Genomic DNA, 22,908 nt, shown 5'->3' on the forward strand with positions numbered 1-22,908 from the left:
TGTAATATCCTTCAGGTTCATCCATGTTGTAGAATATATTTGTACTTCTTTCCTTTTTTATGGCTGATAATATTCCACTGTGCAGATATACCACGTTTCATTAATCCTTTCATCCAGTGATGGACATTTGGTTTTTTTGCTATTGTTTGGCTATTATGAATAATGGTGCTATAAACATTTGTTTTTATATGAATATATATTTTCAATTCTCTTGGGTATATAACTAAGGAGAGGAAATCTTGCATCATATGGAAACTCTACCTTTCTGAGAAACTACCAAATAGTTTTCCACAGTGGCTATGCTATTTTATATTTCCAGCAATAGTGTATGAAAGTTCCAGTTTCAACAAATTCTTGCTGATACTTCTTACTTTTCCATTAAAAAATTACTATGATGACAGCCATTCTAGTTGGTATGACGTGGTATTTCACTATAGCTTTGATATGCATTTCCGTAATGGCTAATGATGTTGAGAATATTTTCATGTGCCTATTGACAATTTGTATACCTCTTTTGAAGAAATGTCTATTCAAATTCTTTGATCATTTTTTAACCTGGTTGTCTTTTTACTGTTGAGTTGTAAAAGTTCTTTTTATATTCTGGATATTAGACCCTTAACAGATACACGATTTGCAAATATTTTCTCCTATTCTATAAGTTGTCTTTTCTTTTTTTTCTTGATAGTGACCTTTGATGCACAAAGTTTTAAATTTTGATGAAGTCCAACATCCATTTTTAGTTTGGTTGTTTGTGCTGTTAGTATCACACCTAAGAAATCACTGCCTAATTTAACATTATGAAGAGTTACACCCATGTTTTCTTTAGAGTGTTTTATAGTTTTAGTTGTTCTTCAATATTTTTAGATAATTTTGCATATTGTGTTAGGTTGGGGTCCAAATTCACCCCTTGCATGTGGATACTCAATTGTCTGAACATCATTTGTTGAAAAGTCTAGTTTTTCTTCCATTGCATGATCTCAGCACACTTGTCAAAAATCAATTGGCCATAGATGTCTGGGTTTATTTTTGGACTGTCACTTCTATTCCATTGGTCTATAAATCTATCCTTCTGCCAATAATACACTGTCTTTATTACTGTATCTTTATAGTAAATTTCAAAATGAGGAAGTGTGAATCCTCCAATGAGTCTGCTAATTTTTTCCGAGATAATTTTGGCTATTTGGGGTTCCTTACATTTCCATATGAATTTTAAAATCAGCCTATCCATTTATGCAAAAAATGCAGTTGGAATTTTGATAGAGATTGCATTGAATTTGTAGATCAATTTGAGGAGTATTTCTATCTTAACAATATTATGCCTTCCAATTCATGAATACAGGATATTGTTCCATTTATTTAGGTCTTCTGTGACTTCCTTCAGTAATATTTTATAGTCTTCAGTGTAGAGGTTAAACTTATTCCTAAGTAGGTTATGCTTTTTGATGGCATTATAAATCAAATTATTTCCTTAACTTCATTTTTTAAAATTATTTACTGCTAGTATATAGAAATACAACTGATTTTCTACATGGATCTTGTATCCTGCAACTTTGCTTAACTTATTTATTGGTGTTAATATATTTTTTCCTGGATTCTTGCAATTTTCTATATATAAGACTATGCCATCAGCAAATAGGAATTATTTTTCTCCTTCCTTTCCAATAGGAAAGCCTTTTATATATTTTTCTTGCCTAATTTCCTTGGCTAGAACTTCCAGCATAATTTTGAATAGAAGTGTTAAGAGCTGACATTCTTGACTTGTTTATTGTATTAGAGGGAAATCCTTGTCTTTCATTATTAAATATGGTGTTAGCTGTGTGTTTTTCATAGATACCTTTCATTAGCTTGAGGAAATTCTCTTCTATTCCAAGTTTGTTACTGTTTTTATCATGAAAGGGTGTTGGATTTTCTCAAATACTTTTTCTAAATCTATTGAGATGATCATTTTTTTCTTTCATTTCTTAATATGTATTACATTGATTCACTTTTGTATGTTGAACCAACCTTGCATTCCTGGGATAAATCCAGCATGGTCATGGTGTATAATCCTTTTAGTATGCTGCTGAATTCAGTTTGCTAGTATTTTGTTGAGAATTTTTCCATCTATATTCACAGGAGATAATAGTCTTTAGTTTTCTTTTCATATGTTGTGTTTGTCTGCCTTTTGTATTAGGATAGGACTGGCCTCATAGAATAAGTTAGAAAGTATTTTCTTCTATTTTTTAGAAGAGCTTGTCAAGGATTGCTTTTAGTTCTTCTTTAAATGTTTGGTTGAATTCACCAGTGAAATGATCTGGTCATAGCTTTTCTATGTTGGAAATTTTTTAATAACTAAGTCAATCCTTTTATTTCTTACTAGTCTATTCAGTTTTTCTATTTCTGTTTCAGTAAGTTTTGGCAGTTTGTGTATTTCTAGGAATTTATCTATTTCATTTATTTACTTTGTTGGCATATAATTTGTTGACATAATTGTTCATAGTAATTTTTTGAATCCTTTTATTTCTGTAAATTCAGCAGTAAGAGCCCCTCTTTCATTACTGATTTTAGTAATAATTTCTTTCTTTCTTTCTTGTTCAGTCTATCTAAAGGTTTGCCAATTTTATTGATCTTTTCAAAGAACCAACTTTTGGCTTTACTGATTTCCCAAATTGTTTTTCTATTCTCTATTATGTTTATCTCCAGTCTAATCTCTATCATTTCATTTCTTTTTCTTGCTTTGGGTTTAGCTTGCTCTTCTTTTTCTAGTTCCTTAATGTGGAAAGTCCGATTATTCAACTGAGATTTCTCTTATTTTAATGTAGGCATTTATAGCTATAAATTTCTGGCTGAGCTCTGCTTTCACTGTATCTCATAAGTTTTGGAATGCTATGTTTCTGTTTTTATTTATCTCAAAGTATTTTATAATTTTTCCTGTAGTTTCTTCTCTCTAACCCATTGGTTATTCAGAACTCTGTTGTTTAATTTCAACATATTTTTGAATACTCCAAATTTCCATCTTAAATTGACTTATAATTTCATTCCATTGTGGTTTGAGGCTATAACTTTGCATGATTTCAACATTTTAAAATTTGTTGAAACTAGTTTTGTGGCCTAACATATGGTCTACTCTGGAAAATGTTGTTTATGCACTGAAGAGAGATGTGTATTTTGCTGTTGTTGGGTAGCGTGTTCTATAGAGGTTCAACTGACTCTCTAAAGAAGTAAAAAAGCAATCCAGTAGAGAAAGCAAAGTCTTTTCAATAAATGGTGAAGGAAAAACTGGATGTCCATTCAGGAAAAAAAAACAATGAATCTCTATCCTTCCCTTAAACAATACACAAAAATTCATTCAAGATAGATAATATGCTTAATGTAAAAGCTAAAACTTTAAAACTTATCATAGAAAATATAAAATAACATTTTTGTGACTTTGGGGTAGGCAAAATTTTCTTAAACAAGTCACAGAACACAATAACCATAAAAGAAAAAAATGATATATTAGACTTCATTACAATAAAAACTTCTGTTCACCAATAGACAATTAGGCAAATGAATAGACAAGACATAGACTAGAATAAAACATTCACAAAAATATACGTGTCTGACAAAAAAATTGGTATTCAGGATATACAAAGAACTTCCACAAGTCAACAATAAAGAAACAAATTCTCCCAATATGAGTAAAATATTTGAACAAATAGTCTGCATAGGAAGATATACAGATCACTGTGAGTACATGGAAATGTGCTAACATCATCAGGAAAATCCAAATTAAAGCCATAATGAGATACTACCACTATATACTGGCTAACATGTCTAAAACTAAAAAGACTGACACCACCAAATGTTGGCAAGGTTGTGAAGCAACAGAGACCCTCATGTACTGTTGGTGGCCTATAAAATGTGCTTCAATCATTTTGGGAAAATGGTTTGGTAGTTTCTTATCAACGTAAATACACAATGACCTTATATCCCAGAAATTCTACTTCTAGGTATTTACCTAAGAAAAATTAATACATATATCTACAAAAAGATTTATACAAGAAAAGTTCATAGGAGCTTTATTCACAATATTCCCAAACTGGATATGGTTCAGATGTCCATCAGCAGGAGAATGGTTAAATAAACTGTGGTATATTCGTACAATATAATAGAGCACAGCAATATAAAATAATGGACTATTAATCTACCCAATGACTTGATGAATCTGTAAAACATTATGCTCAGTGAAAAAGTTCTTAGAAAAAACAGTTCATAGTGCATACGCTATGATTCCACTTATACGAAGCTCTAAAACAGGCAAAATTAATCCATAGTGAAAAAAAAATCGGAATATGATTGTCTCTGGATGATAGGGGTGGAAATTGTCTAAGAGGCATGAGGAGCTTCCTGGAGTGATGGTACTTTTCTACATATCAATAGAGGTTTGGATAACATAGGTGCTGAGATTTGTCAAAACTCATAGAACAGTATACTAAAAATTTATACATTTATTATACACAATGAATTTTATTTTTATAACAACTATAAAAAATTTGAACTCCAGTTAATAATATGCTGCTGCAATTTACTTTGAAATGAATTAAGGATTGGATAGAAGTATGGATAGAGAGAGACATATATGATAAAGCAAATAAGGCAAAATGTTAACTGTAGAGCCTAGGTAATATATGAGTGCTCACAATTCTTTCAACTTTTCTGTATGTTTGAAAATTTTTCATAATAACATATTAAAACGTGTCTAGTAAAAGTAAAGAAAATAATGATTCTCATAATTTTCATAAAGACCATTTCTATGAATTTCGTGTTTACTCATGTGGTGTTTCTTTTTTTTAAATTAATTAATTAATTAATTAATTTATTGGCTGTGTTGGGTCTTCATTGCGGCACACAGATTTTCTCTAGTTGCGGAGAGCGGGGACTACTCTTCACTGTGGTGCGCAGGCTCCTCATTGCGGTGGCGTCTCTTGATGCGGAGCACGGGCTCTAGGTGCATGGGCTTCAGTAGTTGCAGCACACGGGCTCAGTAGCTGTGGCTCAAGGGCTCTAGAGCGCAGGCTCAGTAGTTGAGGTGCATGGGCCTAGTTGCTCCGCAGCATGTGGGATCTTCCTGGAGCAGGGATAAACCCATGTCCCCTGCATAGGCAGGCAGATTCTTAACCACTACGCCACCTAGGAAGTCCCTCATGTGGTGTTTCTTAGCAATAACTTAAGCCTTCCGAACAAGATAAATACATTATTTCAGGATTTAAAAAATGCCTTTTAACGTCAAGGATAAAATTTAGGATGTCTTACAAAGACCAGAGTGTGGTGCAAATAACATTACCACCAAGAATTTGACATTTTCCATCACTTCATTTTCTATACTCATCAGAGAATGTGAACCATAAGGACGCGCAGACATACTTTCCAAAATCAAATGCAATGAGAGCAAAATTGGGAATCCATTTGCTGCCATCTCTCAAGTTGAAATATTCAACCTTCTGGCTTTTGAATGTGATATGCTCATTGATTTAGCATCTGACTGAATGATGAAAGTAGTCTTCAGTGGGAAATCTCTTCATAATTTCTATGTCCATATTCAATCCAGAACCATTTGTCAGAGCCACCAAAAACTTGCTGCCATTCCTGACAACCTGTGACTGTAAATTTGGATTTTCTAATATAGTGAATGGAAAGAGCAAAGAGAGAAATTGACTGGATACAGAACATGGCCTATGGCTCAAGTTATCTGTCAGATATTAATACAGTCTTAGCCCAGGTTCTCTAGAAAACAGAGCCTAAGGCAAATGATAATCTGTTAACACTTCACTGGGAAATACGATTCCAGGGAATTAAGAGTGAGGGAAAAGGGGAATATTAATTAAGGGAAAAGGAGAGAGCAAATACAAGGGAGTGAATTACTGAGGTGGCCAAATTCCATAATACAGCTCAGTTGTTCTTTCTTAGAGGTATCATCATTGAGGCCACATGAAACATACATGTTTCAGAACAACCCTGGGTGGGGGAAGGTAAAGGAGGATGGAAGTGGGAGAACGGTTGACAAATTTATCTCCTGGTTCCCTTTTGCTTTTCCTCTTCCAGTGTTTGAGGCACCTAAAAGGTGGCAATTCTTCTTTGGCCAAAGTCTCCGTGGGTCCACTCCAACCGGTACACAGGTGTGGAGTCCTCTCCTTGTCAGTTGACAGCATACAAGGGGCTCCTTAATCATGCACTTGGTGGCAAGAGCTAGGCTTTATAACCTTGGAAATGGAGTGAGCTGTGGCTAGAGCAGCTTTGGCCAGGAGGTAAGGCAAGTAGCCACTGTAAGTGGGATTGAGTAGATCTGGGGAAGTTCATTGTGGGCCTGGTATAGATAAGTTGGTCACAGACTGCAAACAATACACACTTGACATAAAAGGGACTGACATAAAAATATCATTAAAGTTTTAGTTTGAAATGTTAATATTTTATAAAATTTATGATTAATCTTTAAAAAATTAACTTAAAATTGGTTGTCTTTATGTAGACATAAAAAATAACCTTTATGTGGACTTAAACAATAGCCTTTAAGTGGTACTCGGTGGCCAAATATTGGAGGAATTGAGCTATATAGTGAAGTCCTTTGTGTTTAGTATGGAAAAATTCATGTCATTTAGTTCATTGTATTGTGAGTATCACAAGGTATTTTTTCCATTATTTAGTCATGTTACTTTATATTTGCTTCAAGGGGAACAAAACCAATAATAGTGACCAAGATAATAAAATAAAGCATGTCACCTAGTAATAATAGAAATACTCCATAATACTTCATAATAGAAAACTTAGGGTTCATTAGTTTTACTCACATTTTTATTTTTCCTGTGTACAATTCAGTGTTCTTTTTGTCTATCTGATCATTGAAATCTTTGTTTAATTCTCCAAAATTTCAGCTAACATCTCTTCCACACTGCCTTTCTGTGGTTCTGTCCTTTGTTTACTGAACTTCTAATATATATTACAGTTTCTTATTCTATTATCTATAATTCCTAAATTCTCTTTCATATTTTTTCTTTTATCCAAATTCTGCAGTCTGGATAAATTCCACAGTATTTTCTTTCCAATCATCAATTCTCTTTTCAACTGTGTTGGTCAGTGTTGTGTTTATTCTGTCCTGTGAGTTCTTTCTTTCCATGGGTATATTTTTCATTCCTAGGATTTCTATTTGGTTGCTTTAATCATCCTCTGTAACTTCTTTATTATATGTGTGATTATCATTGCTTCCTTAACCACTTTATAGATCTTAAACATATTTATTTTGAAATTGCTCTCAGAATCCTTTTTTATATCCATTTCCTCAAAGTCAAATTATTTTGGTTGGTGAGGTATCTTTTTGCACCTCAATTTTTCCCATTTCCAATTTTCCCCAAATGAATTTGTATGAAAGTTTTGTTATATTTTTCTCTCTGATATCAGTCTTCTCTATTGAATGTTTTTTTTTGGTTGCCTTCATAGAGGCCCTCAAGGTAGAGTCCCTTGTTCAGAAATAGGTTTTATATTTGGAACCCCTAAATTCTTGTCCCATGGGACTAGATCTTTAATTACCCAGTCATTCAGCAGACCCAGGTAAGAGTTTAAACTTTTACAACCTCAGTTCACTGGGAGAGCCATATCCTAGAACTTTTTTCGCAAAGTGAGTCTAAATATGATCTGTCACCATGAATAGATGTGTTTGATTCCTTTCTCCTGGAATGAACCCTGGCTGCCTTTTTCTGCTTCTATTCTGGAAGCAGAATGGAAGATCAATGTTTCAGATGCCATTTGCCTTTGGGTATTTCTGATCTACATAAATGTTTGTCTACTTTTTCAGTGATAGGTCTTTTAAAATTATTTCAGTGGAAATATATTATTAGGCACTGTTATACATTTGGGGTATGAATGTACAAGTACATATAGGGTTCTGTGATCACACATCTCAATATACTGAGTGAAGTTCAAAATTGTGACATAAAGAAGCATTATTCTCGTCTGGAACATGTTAGATTACTAGAAATGTGATTTATGTATTAAATCTTTTAAAGATGCAATACTTTTTAAATATGAGACAAACTTTTAGAATTAAATCCAGAGGAAGTAATTAGGCATGTGCAAAATTTTTGCCCTCTATGATATTCATCACAGCATTACTAATAAACTAACAAACAAATAAAAAAAGAAACAACCTAAATGGTCAACAATAGAAAATTGCAGGAACAATACATGCACATGAGGAATTTTCACATAGTTATTAAAACAGTTCGCCAACAGTTCATTTAGTAGGATCCCATGTGTGCATCTGTGTATTTACTGAAGGGGAATACAGCAAAACATTGACAGTAGTAACCACAAGAGGGTGAAAATATGAGTGATTTAAATTTTTTTCCTTTTTTAACTTGCTGGTGTGTTATTTTGTTTTTAACTAACTCTAAAGTTTATCAAGTTGGACACTTTGTTATCTGAGTTTTCATTTTATTATCTGTAAAATAGTAAAAATCACACTAAATTCTTTAAAACATTATCATGAGGATTAAATGAGATAATTTATACTCATCAAGTCCGCATTTCTTTCATATCTTGGAAAAGTGACTTGGCTTCTTTACAGTTCTGTTTTCTTATATGTAAAATAGGAATAATCATACTATACTAAAATTCATCGAATTGTCAAAAGGATGGAATTGTGTGATTAGTACAGTGTCATGGTAGTCACTACTACTGTTGTTGCTGCTGCTATTACTTTTGCTGTTTTGCTTTTGCTTTTGCTTTTGTTTTTAGCCCCTTCAAAGCCTTCCCCTTAACAGCCTTACTGGTCCTAACTCTCATTTTCTCAGGGATATGCTGGAGCATTGAACTGTTAATTGATGGTAATAACTAAATGTGCCTCTTCTCCTGGTAATATATTTACAATATAACAGAAATACTATCATTAATATAAAAAATTAATAACTTTAACCATTAATACCATTAATTCTCGGTGAAGGGCAGGAGGAGAGAAATTTGGAGCCTGTGAGCTTTGGGGCAGTTGCATCAGATTGTTTGCCGTTTTTGGGCTGAGGAAGGATGCCCAGGATAACATTCTGAGACTTTATGACTTGCACAAAGGTATTCAAGTACCAAAAGCTGACAAGTCCTTATAAGGTAGTAAATTAGAAATAACAATGAATTATAACTGAATAACAAAAGCAAACAATAACTTATATAATACCTCATTATATTATGAAAGAATTTATGTTCAATCATTCCAGGAACTTTTATGTAAAGGAAAACAGGGTTGACTAGTAGGTATTTCCTATCCTTGGGAATGAATATTTAATACAGTCTCCATGATATAACAATGAACCCAGGAGATATGAAATTGTATCTTTAAAAAGCATACTAGGCTTCCTTGTTGGATCAATAAAAAATAAAAAAAGATATACTTTTAAAAGTGTCATAATAAATAGGTAGGACTTCCAGGTTTGCAGAACAATGGTAAATACCTGATTATAAATCTTCTTTCCTCCTTCCCCCCAAAACATAAAATCAATGAGGAGAACAAATAAAACTACTCAAAAAAACACACCTGGACTTCCTAGGTGGTGCAGTGGTAAAGAATCTGCCTGCCAATGCAGGGGACACGGGTTCGAGCCCTGCCCTGGGAAGATTCCACATGCCACAGAGCAACTAAGCCCATGCGCCACAACTATTGAGCCTGTGCTCTAGAGCCCGTAAGCCACAACTACTGGGCCCATGTGCTGCAACTATTGAAGCCCACGTGCCTGGGGCCCGTGCTCCACAACAAGAGAAGCCACTACAATGAGGAGCCTGGGCACCATGATGAAGAGTAGCCCCTGCCAACAGCAACTAGAGAAAGCCTGTGTGCAGCAATGAAGACCCAACGCAGCCAATAAATAAATAAACAAATAAAATAAATAAATTTATAAAAAAAAATAAACCACACCTTCTGCATTGCAGGGGAAAGAAAACTCTACCACCTTCAAATTAACTGTGAGTAGGAAAATAAATTCCAACAGAGATCTTGCTGTCCATTGTTGCAAGCCTGTAGATGCAAAGAGTGGGTGAGGAGAGGCTTAAAAGACTCAGTGATTAAAAAAAAGCAAAGGAGAGTGGGCAACTTAGAGGAAGCTCTGACAAAATCACCTACAAAAAGAGAAAGTATAACAATAAATGCCAAAATACGGACACAGATAAGGACTTGGTCGTTCAAAACCCAGGCTGTGGGGAAGGGGCTTAAGAGTGTGCAGAAACAGAAGTGTCAGCCTTGGAGAAATGGTGCTTCTGGAGGAGAAGCAGATAAATATAGAGAAAGGGGTATCCCTTGATGATGATGCAGTGATGAAAAAGAAGGAAATGAGAAAAATTAAGGATTCTTAAGAAAGGGAAACTAAATGCGAAATTCTTTCTCCTCTTCTGCCCATCAACAAAATCATCATTGAAAGAACCTGTCCCAAAGAAGACAGAGCTGACAGAGAAAGTTGCTCTAACTAGGAAGTCTATCCATGAAATGAATAGGACTAATAAAAAAGAGTTCCATATCTACACAAAGTTACTGCAAAAAGTCAAATGATGTGAATAAAACTCTTCTGCTGCTGAAAAATACCCCCAACCCCAATGAACCATAAATCTGAAGAAAACTTTAACACAGCATTCTAAATGGAATTAAATATCCTCAATCAAGATTGGTGGGGGAGGTGGGGGCTTCCCTGCTGGTCCAGTGGTTAAGAATCCATCTTGCAATGCAGGGGACACCAGTTCAATCCCTGGTCAAGGAACTAAGATCCCACATGCCGCAGAGCAGCTAATCCTGCGCAATGCAACTACTGAGAATGCGAGCCACTAGAGAGAAACGCATGCACTGCAACGAAGAGCCCATGCCCCACAATGAAAGAACCCTCATGCCACAACTAAGACCCAATGCAGCCAATAAATAAATAAGTAAACAAATAAATATTTTATGTGTGTGTGTATAAAGATTGGTGGGGGGACACCTTGACTTAGAAATGCTAAGAAATATTAAGAACTCAAATGGACAGAAAAAAGAAGAATTAAATATGAGCTGATGGAACTCAGGAATGAAATAGAAGACAAAATTATAACAGAAATAAAAACTTAATAAAGAGCACTAAGGTAAGCAGGTAAATAACCAAGAGAATGAAAGCAAGATTAAGAAAGAAGTAAAACAAGTTAGAGAGAAAGTGGCTGAAATGGAAGTCAGGCAAAGGAGACTGAGCATAAATATAACTGTGGTCTGAAGAAGAAACCTGAAACAATAGATCAGGTTTAATATTTAATATTAAAATCTAAAAAAAAGCATTTCATAAATAAAAGAAGACCTGAATCAGGGCTCACTGGGTACTGTGGAGAATGATTTAGATATCTAAAAAGTATCCTGGTAAAATCATTAGACTTTAAGGAAAAAAGAAAACCGTTCAAGACCTCCAGGCAAAAAGATAAAATCAAATACAAAGGCAAGAAGATCAGAATGGTGTCATATTTCACAAAACTACATACAAGGCAAGGCAACAGAGGATCAGCATTTTCAATAAGCCCAAGGAAGAAAGTGCAAACCAAGGCTATTATATCCAGTTATACTCTCCTTCAACTATCAAGGCCATATGAAAATAGTTTTGAATGTTCTAGAACTCAGAGGAAGCTCTGAAAAATCACATTCCATTCCTGTGGATTTAGAGCAGGGGAAAAAGCTATTGCTCAAAGGTCAAAAAAAATTTTAAATAAGGTTTTATTGGGGGATAGCCACACCCATTTGTCTACATATTGTGTATGGTTGTTTTTGTGATACAATGGCAGAGTTGAGTAGTTATGACCAAGACCATGTAGCTTGCAAAGCCTAAAATACTATTTACTCTCTGTCCCTAATTTACAGAAAATATTTACTAATCTCTAATTTAGAGGATGCATATCATTCAACCAAAGGATAAATGACAAAATCTTGCAGAAGGCCTGATGATGAATATTTCATATATTTAGCAAAAGATCTAAGACTAGAATGAGAGTGGCACTGTGGGTGGAAGAATAATATGCTATTATGGTATGTTCTGATAGAATAGAAAGAATGTAACTAAAAAAGTGAGAGAAGGGAATAAAGAGTTAAAATAAGATCATTGACTTATATAGGTAATAGATGAGTGTTAACTAATACTATTATAACTGAAGAAAAGGTTTAGTAAGTAAAGAGGGAACTAAGAATACTGTAAAAAGTATTAATACAAATATAGCTGCTAAAATTAAAATATAGACCTCCTGGGACTTCCCTGGTGGCACAATGGTTAAGAATCAGCCTGCCAATGCAGGGGACATGGGTTTGATCCCTGGTCCAGGAAGATCTCACGTGCCACAGAGCAACGAAGCCCATGAACCACAACTACTGAGCCCATGTCCACAACTACTGAAGCCTCCGTGCCTAGAGCCTGTGCTCCACAACAAGAGAAGCCACCACAATGAGAAGCCTGTGCACTGCAATGAAGAGCAGCCCCCACTCGCTGCAACTAGAGAAAGCCCATGAGCAGCAACAAAGACCCAACACAGCCAATAAATAAATAAATAAATTTATATAAAAAATAGTCCTACTTAAATACTACAAAAAATTTTTGAAAAAGCAAAGAGGGTACCTCAAACAGAGAAAGACACAGGAAATACAACATAATACATCCAATAATTAAAAGTAAGATGATATGAAAGCACTGAGACCAAAGATTACATTCATGTAAATAAATATGAATAGACTTTTCTTGCTTATTAAAAGAAAAAGGTTTTTTGCTGTACAGCACAGGGAACTCCACTTCACCGTACAGCAGAAACTAACACAACATTGTAAAACAACTACACCCCCCCCAAAAAATGCAAAAAAAAAGACAGAAAATAAAAAGGTTTTCAAATTTTCATATAAACTAAAAATCCAAATATATGCTGTTTAAAAGAGCTTCATATAGTACCTGTCCTTAATAATACATTCCAAATTCATGGCAGCTAGTGTTAATTACAGTTTCTATGATCCTCCAATCTCTTATTTTCAATTCCAAACAGCTCTGAAAAGGTTTCCAAAACTCATCTGGCAGCAATAACTGACCTGATCTCAACTCATCTGATAAAAACCAAACAAACAGAGAAACAAAAACTTGACCTAAACTGATGAGAGGCTATTTATAGTCTTTATTTCTACTACATAGAGTGAATACTCATACATCTCACTATTGAAATATCAATGGGATTGATTATGGAGTGTTGCTTTCAGACACTGCTGGAAGTTTCACATGATACACAGCATATTCACCATATGACCTTTCTAATATCTGAATGATTCTGAATTCTAAAATATAATTTTCCCAAGGGCTCTCCATAATGATTGTAGAATGCTTCTTCTTCTGCTACTATCATTACTACTAGTTCTGCTAAGAAATCCCCCAAATAAGACCAGTCAGAGAAAGGAAGAATAATACACTGTAACGTTTTTTAATAGGAAAGAATTGGAAACAACTAAAATTTGCAATAGAAAAATGATTACAGAAAATGCAGTCTACCAAATTGATAAAAATTTCTGTAGTTATTTGTGACGATTCTGTAACACATAGAAAAAATACTTATACTACAATGTTAAGCAAAAAAACATAGGATATAAAATTCTAAATAGGTCAGAATTTAAAATATTCTATTTTTAGTAATGCAAATGATATGGACCAAGGTGGCACATAGGAAAATAAAAGCAAGTGACTTGTGGAAATGGTAAGGTTTCAGATAATTATTTTCCTAAACAGGAAAATATGCATGCTATTAAACTATTTGGGAATTATCCAGGATGACATTGAATTTAAGGTTGCATGAAAATCAAAAGGAGCTTTGTAGTGTTTAAGAATTTAGCAATCTGAGAACTCTGCACATTTGATTGAGATTTATAACCAAGAATAGAAGGGTCATTTGTTTATTTTTGATTTTGTCTCCTTTGCATTAGGTGACAGAGCCAAAAAAAAAACTATTGCTATGAGTCACAGAGTGTCCTGGCTATGTTTTCTTCTAGGAGTTTTATGGTTTCTAATCTTACATTTAGGTCTTTAATCCATTTTAAGTTTATTTTTGTATATGATGTGAGAAAATGTTCTAATTTCATTCTTTGATGTGTAGCTGTCCAGCACCACTTATTGAAGGGACTATCTTTTCCCCATTGTATGTTCTTGCCTCCTTTGTCATAGATTAATTGACCATAAGTGTGTGGGCTTAATTCTGGGCTCTCTATTCTGTTCCACTGATCTATGTGTCTGTTTTTGGTTTTATTTTTGTTTCTGCCAGTACCATACTGTTTTGACTACAGTAGCTTTGTAGAATAGTCTGAAGTCAGGGAGCATGATACCTCCAGCTCTGTTCTTCTTTCTCAAGATTGTTGTGGCTATTCAGGGTCTTTTGTATTTATTTAAAAAATTTAAAAATTATTTGTTCTAGTTCTGTGAAAAATGTCATTGGCATTTTGATAGGGATTGCACTGAAGCTTTAGATTGCCTTGGGTAGTATGGTCTTTCTAACAATATTAATTCTTCCAGTCCATGAACACAGTATATCTTTCCATCTGTTTGTTGTCATCTTCAGTTTTGTTCATCAGTGTCTTATACTATTCTGAGGAGAGGTTTTTTACCTCCTTAGATTTACTCCTACATATTGTATTCCTTTTGATGCAATTAAAAATAGGATTGTTTATTTAGTTTCTCTTTCTGATAGTTTGTTATAAGTGTATAGAATGCAACAGATCTCTGTATATTAATTTTGCAGCCAATCACTTTACTGAACTCATTGATGAACTCTAGTAGTTTTTTGGTGGCGTCTTTAGGATTTTTTACAGACAGTATCATGTTAGCTGCAAACAGGTAGTTTCATTTCTTCCTTTACAATTTGGATTCCCTTTATTTCTTTTTCTTGTCTGATTGCTGTGTCTAGGAATTCAAATACTATGTTGAATAAAAGTAGTGAGAGTGGGAATCTTTGTTTTGTTCCTGATCATAAAGGAAACGCTTTCAGCTTTTCTCTGTTGAGTATGATGTTAGCTGTAGATTTATCACATATAGCCTTTATTATACTGAAGTATGTTCCCTCTACAGCCAGAGTTTTTTTTTATCATAAACAGAGGTGGAATGTTGTCAAAAGCTTTTTCGGAATCTACTGAGATAATCATATGATTTTTATTCTTCAGTTTGTTAATGTGGGATATCACACTGATTGATTTACAGGTATAGAACCATCCTTGCAACCCTGGAATAAATCCTATTTAGTCGTGGTGTATGATCCTTCTAATGTATTGCTGGACTTGATTTGGTAATATTTTTTTGAGGATTTTTGCATCTATGTTCATCAGTGATATCTGACTGTAATTTTCTTTTTTGTGTGATATATTTGTCTGATTTTGGTATCATGGTGTTGCTGGCCTCATAAAATGAGTTTGGAAGCATTCCTTCCTCTGCAATTTTTTTGGAATAGCTTGTTGACTCTTTTCTAAATGTTAGGTAGAATTCATCTATGAAGCCATCTGGTCCTGGATTTTTGTTTGTTGGGAGTTTGTTTTTTGTTTCTGTTTTTTGGGGTTTTTTGTTTGTTTTAAATTACTAATTCAATTTCATTACTGGTAATCAGTCTGTTCATTTTTAAAATTTCTTCTGCATTCAGTCTTGGGAGATTGTACATTCTATGAATTAGGTCATTTCTTCTAGGTTGTCCATATTACTGGTATATAGTTGTTTCTGGTAATCTCCTATGATTCTTTGTATTTTTGTGGTGTCAATCGTAACTTCCTTTTCATTTATGATTTTATTGATTTGGGCTGTCTCTCTTTTTGATGAGTCTAGCTGAAGGTTTATCAATTATATCTTTTCAAAGAACTAGTTCTTAGTTTCATTGATCTTTTCCATGTTTTTATTAAACTTAAATTCTATTGTTTAAATTAAACTTAAAAGCTTTTGCACAGCAAAGGAAACCATCAGTGAAATAAAAAGACAACTTACTGAATGGGAGAATATATTTGCAAATGATATGAACACATAATAATAATAATAATAATAATAATAATAATAATAATAATAATAAACAGCTCATACAACTCAATATCACAAAAACAAGCAACCTGATTAAAAAATGGGCAGACGACCTGAATAGATATTTTCCCAAAGAAGACATACAGATGGCCAACAGGCACATGAAAAGATGCTCAACATCACTAATCATGAGAGAAATCCAAGTCAAAACCAAGTGAGATATCACCTCACACCTGTCAGAATGGCTATCATCAAAAAGACCACAAATAACAAATGTTGACGAAGATGTGGAGAAAAGGAAACCCTTGTACACTGTTGGTAGGAATATAAATTGGTGCAGTTGCTATGGAAAACAATATGGAGGTTCCTCAAAAAACAAAAAATAGAACTACCACATGATCCAGCAATTCCACTCTTGGGTATATATCCAAAGAAAATGAAAACACTAATTCAAAAAGATACATGCACCCCAATGTTTATAGCAGCATTATTTACAATAGCCAATATATGGAAGCAACCTATGTGTCCATCAACAGGTGAATGGATAAAGAAGATGTGGTGTATATACACAATGGAATACTACTTATTCATTAAAAAGAATAAAATTCTGCCATTTGCAACAACATGATAGACCTGGGGGGCATAATGCTTAGTGAAATAAGTCAGACAGAGAAAGACAAATACTGTATGTTATCACTTACATGTGGAATCTAAAAAATAGAATGTATAACAAAACAGAAACAGACTCACACAAATAGAGAGCATGCTAGTGGTTACCAGTGGGGAGAGGGAAGGGGGAGGAGTAAGATAAGAGTAGGGGATTAAGAGGTACAAACTACTATGTATATAACAAATAAGCTACAAGGATATATTATACAGCACAGGGAATATAGCCAATACTTTATAATAGCTTTACATGGAGTATAATCCATAAAAATTTTGAATCACTATGTTCTACACCTGAGACTAATAGAACATTGTTAATTAAATACACCTCAATTAAAAGAAAAGATTAGAAAGGTCGATTCTATGTAAAAATCATAAAAGAAGCAATTACTCTGTCAGAGCATCTTGGTCTTCCTGGTCAGTCCAACACGAGCACCATCCAACATGTGGGCTCACATAATCACGATGTGGTCACCATGCTATAGGAATAGGCCTGTCTCTAACATTTGCTGGGCCTGGGGCAAGAATATAAATGGAGGCCCACATATAACAAGTCCTAATATTTGAAGGCATCAAATGTTTAACAAACAGTTTAATCAATTACGTTTTGACAAATAATGACAGAACGGAAAAATATGTGAAAATTTATGTTTTTTGGTACAACTAAAAATAAGAAAATTATTGAAGACAACTTAGTTTAATAATTGTGTGTGTCTGAGTGATCTTTTGATGAGTTTTCAATGCTTGGAAGAGTAATAAAATACTGACATACACATTTAATAAATTATGCATCAATTTCACACACGTTTTCTGGCCTTTACACAAAATCATCTAATATGTGATATTATCAAGACTTTGATTGAAATTGTGACCTATGACAGTCATAATGTAAAGGATTACAAAGATAAAATAAAATTATATTGAAATCATACAAAATGAAATCGATGGCAAAAATGGCAAAAGTGTCATCCCAACAAATCCTTCCCTAAAGCAGACCTCTAGAGTGACAGTGCCTATGGACCGTTTACAACACAACATACACAGGCTGGATACTGTACTACTGCCTTTCCGCCCAGGCTGTCCGAGCCCCTCCAGAGCCCAGTGATGTGGGCTGGAGACTTCCCTACTTAGTTTACATCAGCTGTCTTTGAAGTGTTTCTCACCAGCCCAAGAAAAGCAGGAAATCAGTTTAGCAGAGGGAAATAAACAGATGGACAGAGTCATTTATTTTGAGGGGAACTCTGTGCTGTTTGAATTAAAGTAATGAGCACTTTACGATGCAGTGAAGCTGTTTTTACATTTCATTTGAGTAATTCAAGATGTAAACAGAGCCCTGTGGCAGATGAGCAGTACCAAACTTCTTCAGCTTTTGAATATTCTAATAAAGGACTGGAGAAGGGAATATCCTCCCTCTTACAGAAGTTAATAATAATAATAACAGTAAGAGTAATGGTGATGATGATGTTCTCAGCAATAGCCTCTTCTTATGGAGCACTATTATGTGCAGGACCCATGTAAAACACTTCTGTATACGTGATCTTTAACCCTCATCATACCTCTGCAAGTTCCTACTGAAAGATGACAAAACCGAGTCCCAGCACTTGAGAAATTTGTTATGGTGTCAGAGCTGGTAAGTGGTGGCACTGGCATCTGAACCCACTTCCCTGTGATTCTAAAACTCTTACTCTTTCTCCTGCACCATTGACTGAGGAGGTTCTGCTGTCACCCATTCCTCCACTTTAGCATGTTTGCTTTGCTTTAACTTGAACTTAATTGCTTTGTTACTGATGCTCTGTCGCTAAACTAACAAGCAAAGCAATAGCCTATATTCTGGCTGAGGCTCCAATAGCTGCTAGTTTAGGATATTCAGCGGATTACCTAATGTTTCTGGTTTCAGTTTTCCACGTTTAAAAGGGGCTAATGCTATCTTTCCCACCTAGGGTAGTGAATGAAAAAGCAGTTTTCTTTTTTTTTGTAGACTCATTGCTAGAACAAAAGTATAGCAATTATGTGACAAGCTATTCATATGGTACTAACTATAATGTAGCACAGTAGAGTATAGACTAGACTAGACTAGTATAGAATAGTATAAAGAACAGCAAGGTAACTTCTATATGCAGTGTTCTCTGCTTGCTAACATTACATTGTGGGGGAGTAAATTATTTTAAAATGCGCATTTTAAAAGCAGAGAGCACATTCATATATCACATAACAATAATTTGCATTCACTAAGTTCTACAAGAATTTTTTGGGTACCAAATATGTATCTATAGTAAAAACAGGATCAGAAGGTGAGAAGAAGAGAGATGTGAGAAAGTCATATTCTCTGGAAACCAATTCTAAAGATCTCCTGGCCTTTGGTAATGGTGTCCTCAGGCTGCTATCCCAACATCGTGGGTGTCATCTATTGCCCCTGCTACACAGGCCTAGAAGTTCAAACTTCAGAACCCCAGCTGGTGCTGGGAAGCAAACGGGGCATATTTTGTAGTGATGCAACCCCATGAGGGCTGGGATGCTGACTGTCATTCATCTCTGTATCCTTGGTACCAAGCATAGTATGTGGGGCAAAGTTGGTGCTCAATAAATATTTGCTAAATGAATACATAACAATAAAATGCTCTGCATCCATCAAAACAGGTTAAGAAATGCATTTATTGACATGAGGAGAAATTTGCTATTATTGTTAATTGAAAAATGATTAAGCAGTAAGTATAATACTATCTTCTTTTTGTAAGAGAAATATATTTAAGTACAGAGGAACACATATACACACATACATCCATAGAAAACACCTAGGAAGATAGACAAAATATTGATAGTACTTATCTCTGGGTGATGAGATTTTAGATGTCCTTAAATTTGATTTCATTATCCTTATCTTCTTAATTAGATAATAACCATGCTTGGCTTCTATGTAAACGTTTATGCTACTAGAAGAAAATCCTAGAAGACATTTCCCTTACAAATGCCACACATTTCAACAGCCCCACATGCCTGGAAATGGGGGCATCTATCTCTTTCTAGATTGGAGATACATTGTTGCTGATATCCTGGAAACTTGGTATTGAGGGGAAAGAGAGAGCCTCTTGTTCAGTAATGAGCAAAGAGTACTCAAGCTGTGAGTTTGCTGGCTGAATTTTCACATTTGTATGAAAGTGAGTGCTGGGTACTCACAGTTTTAGGTTCTTGCTCAGGGTAGTTTTGAGACTCAAATTAGCTTTGCATGCCAGTTACTACTGGCTTCATGAGAGAAGCCAGGTAGCAGACTGGTAGAGCACAGGCACAGTTTGAAGGTTAACTATTTGAAGGTTAACCTATTGAAGGTTAACTGGTTATGTGGGTTTGAGCATGCCCTTCACATCTCTGAGCCTGTTTCTTCACTGGAATAATAAGGAGACTGAAGGATGTGATTGCTAAGGTTTTCCTTGGAATAATAAATGTTTTGGGATTCTCTTTCCACTATAACATCCCCTTGGGGCCAAGGCATCCTGCAGGGTCCTTCATTGCAGTACCCTGGCTTCTCTCTAGTTGTGGTGCAGTTGTGGTGCCTGGGCTCCAAAGCATGTGTGCTCTGCAGTTGCGGCAAGGGGGCTCTCCATCTGTGACGTGCAGGGTCAGCAGTTATGGCGCACCGGCTCAGCTGCCCTGTGGCATGTGGGATCCTAGTTCCTGGACCAGGGATCAAACCTGCATTCCCTGCATTGGAAGGCGGATTCTTAAGCAGTGGACCCCTCATAGAAACATTCTTGACATGAAAAGATGCTCAATGTAAATTGTTATGAGGGGAAAAAAAATACAAAGCAAATGTTAACAGAGATTCACTTTGGGAGGTGGGTGACAGACATCCAGAGCAAGGGGATGTTGAAAGTTGACTTCCTGGGATCGGAAAACCTCTGCTCTGTCCACAGAAGGTGTGCCCGGTCTGCTCAGGTAGACCTCAGGAATGACTGGGTAAAATGGGTATTGCACAACTTCCCAGAAGACTTTTTTGTGAATACCAAATAAGCTAACATATATAAAGCACTTAACATAGGGGCTGATAACTAGAGCGTACTATGGCAGCTATGGCCATTGTAACTTATAAATGTGATTTACAACTCTTCTTCTTTCCCTCTTACCACACTCACCATTTCATTCCTGCCACCTGGGCTGTTGCTCAGACTTTCAGCCTTCCCCCTATCATTTTGCTATACCTAATACCTTCCTTCTCTGTATGCAGAGACAGCATGACACAGGGAGGCCAGTGGGACCCACATGGTTAACCCAGGGCAGAAAAGTACACAGTGTCAATATTTAGAGTGGCACTGTTTGACCGACGGTGGTTTTTCCCTCCGCAGAGTAATTACTCTGTGTTTGGATTCTTGGTTTTCATAAAAGAAACTCGGCTTGCTAGCGATTACATATACCAAATGAACCTAAGCTTGAGTAAATGTTGAATAATGAATTAAAATGAAATTGCTCCGTGTGACCAGCCTTCCATGATTTTGTGTGGCTTTGGAGGCAACAGGCCCTATGTCAGCCTCCATGAACATCAGAGTTGTCACATAGCAACAACTTCGTCAGAGTTCCGTTTGGCTGAAAGATGGAGACAGTTCTAGAGATAAGCTGAGGCTCTTCCTTTATTCCCCTGCCTGAAAACACAAGCTGTCCAAATCTTGGTACTTGGGTACCAGAAACTCTCATGAAGATGAGGCCTTTGGAGTTGCTCTCAAATCTATGACACGCAGCTGCTGAATGTTGACATCACAGATTGGAAATGGTTAGATCTCTCAGGACACCCTCAAGAGTCTTTAATGTTTAGCTTTCAAATGTGCATGTGGAATGGGATTGGTAAAAGCCACTTTATCCAAAGTCCTTCCAAAGGTATTTCAAGTCCCCATATCCTTAAATTTGGTATGAATCTATAAGATACAGACAATCTCTATTGCAGATGGAGTGGAGGGGCAAAAGATAAGGGTCACATAATATCAACCGAAGTGAATGTGGTTTTAGTCCTCAGGCAGGTAAAGAGGAAGGTAGAGGTGGTGAGCAGAGGGGCCTTTAAAAGAAATGCTGAGTGGAGAGGTGCGGACAATTACTTCTGAACATGGTAGAGTGTATACCTAATCTAGTTGGAATTAAGAGCTTGGTTCTAATATGTAGACAGATAATTCTTGATTGCATTAATCAAGACATATTTTTTTAGAACAAAGATCTTTGCTGAAAGGAGGATTATTGTGTTTCTCTTAGACCCCAGCCCTGCCTCTGACCTCAAAGCCTCATGGCCTTCTAACTTCTGCCCAAAGCCATTTTCTGCCATCAACCAAAGCATCTGAGTTGGAAGCTGAGTTCATTCAGCTCACTTCAATTTGGAAAGTATATGTTGTGCATCTTTCAATCTGCTAGAAACTGAGGAGACACAGGTGAGTTCTGTCCTTACTCTCAAGGAGCTCACAGGAAGACAGGTACCCAGTGAAGAATGAGCTCATCTGTGTGATAAGCAAAAAATCAGAAGTGCCCCCAAGTTACCATGTTGGCATGGACAAAAGACTGTGCCTGCTCTGGGATGCCCGTTTAAGACTCTGAGGAGCAGTAATGTAATTGCAGGCACTGGGAGTAGGTAGGGTTGCCAGATTTAGCAAATAAAAATAAAGAAAATCAAGGTAAATTTGAGTTTCAGATTAACAACAAATACTTTTTTTAGCATAAGGATGTCCCATGCAATATATTAAATTTGGGGGGTTATTTATCTGAAATTCAAATTTAACTGGGAACCTTGGACTTTAGCTGGCAACCCTAGTGGTACAGGACTTGTCTTGAAGCTTTAATTGCTTGGCATTTCACCAAAGACTGAGACGATGTCAAGGCAGAAAGGCTTCCTCAAGGGAGGTCTGACCCAAGGGCAAGGTTTTGAAGACTGAAAATTAGTACTTAGGTTCTAGTTATTCAAAGTGTGGTCTGTAGACCAGCAACATGCCATCACTGTTGGAAATGCACATCCCAGGTGCTACCCCGGACCTAGGGAATCAGAATCTGCATTTTAAGTAGATTCCTGATAACACAGTAATGTCTGAGAAGCCCTGGTCTAGGTGGGAAAGAGCAGGGGGTAAATAAAAGAAATGGCATGTGCAAACGCACAGAGGCCCAAAACAGCACGGTGGTCTCTGCATGGAAAATCAGTCACTTGTGTGATCCTCTGCTACACACAGCCTTAACGCTATCCTGCACTTTATTTTTCTGCGGAGATATTTTCCTTCCCCCT

This window comes from Hippopotamus amphibius, chromosome 2 (genome assembly GCF_030028045.1).
Source record: "Hippopotamus amphibius kiboko isolate mHipAmp2 chromosome 2, mHipAmp2.hap2, whole genome shotgun sequence".
NCBI lineage: Eukaryota > Metazoa > Chordata > Mammalia > Artiodactyla > Hippopotamidae > Hippopotamus > Hippopotamus amphibius.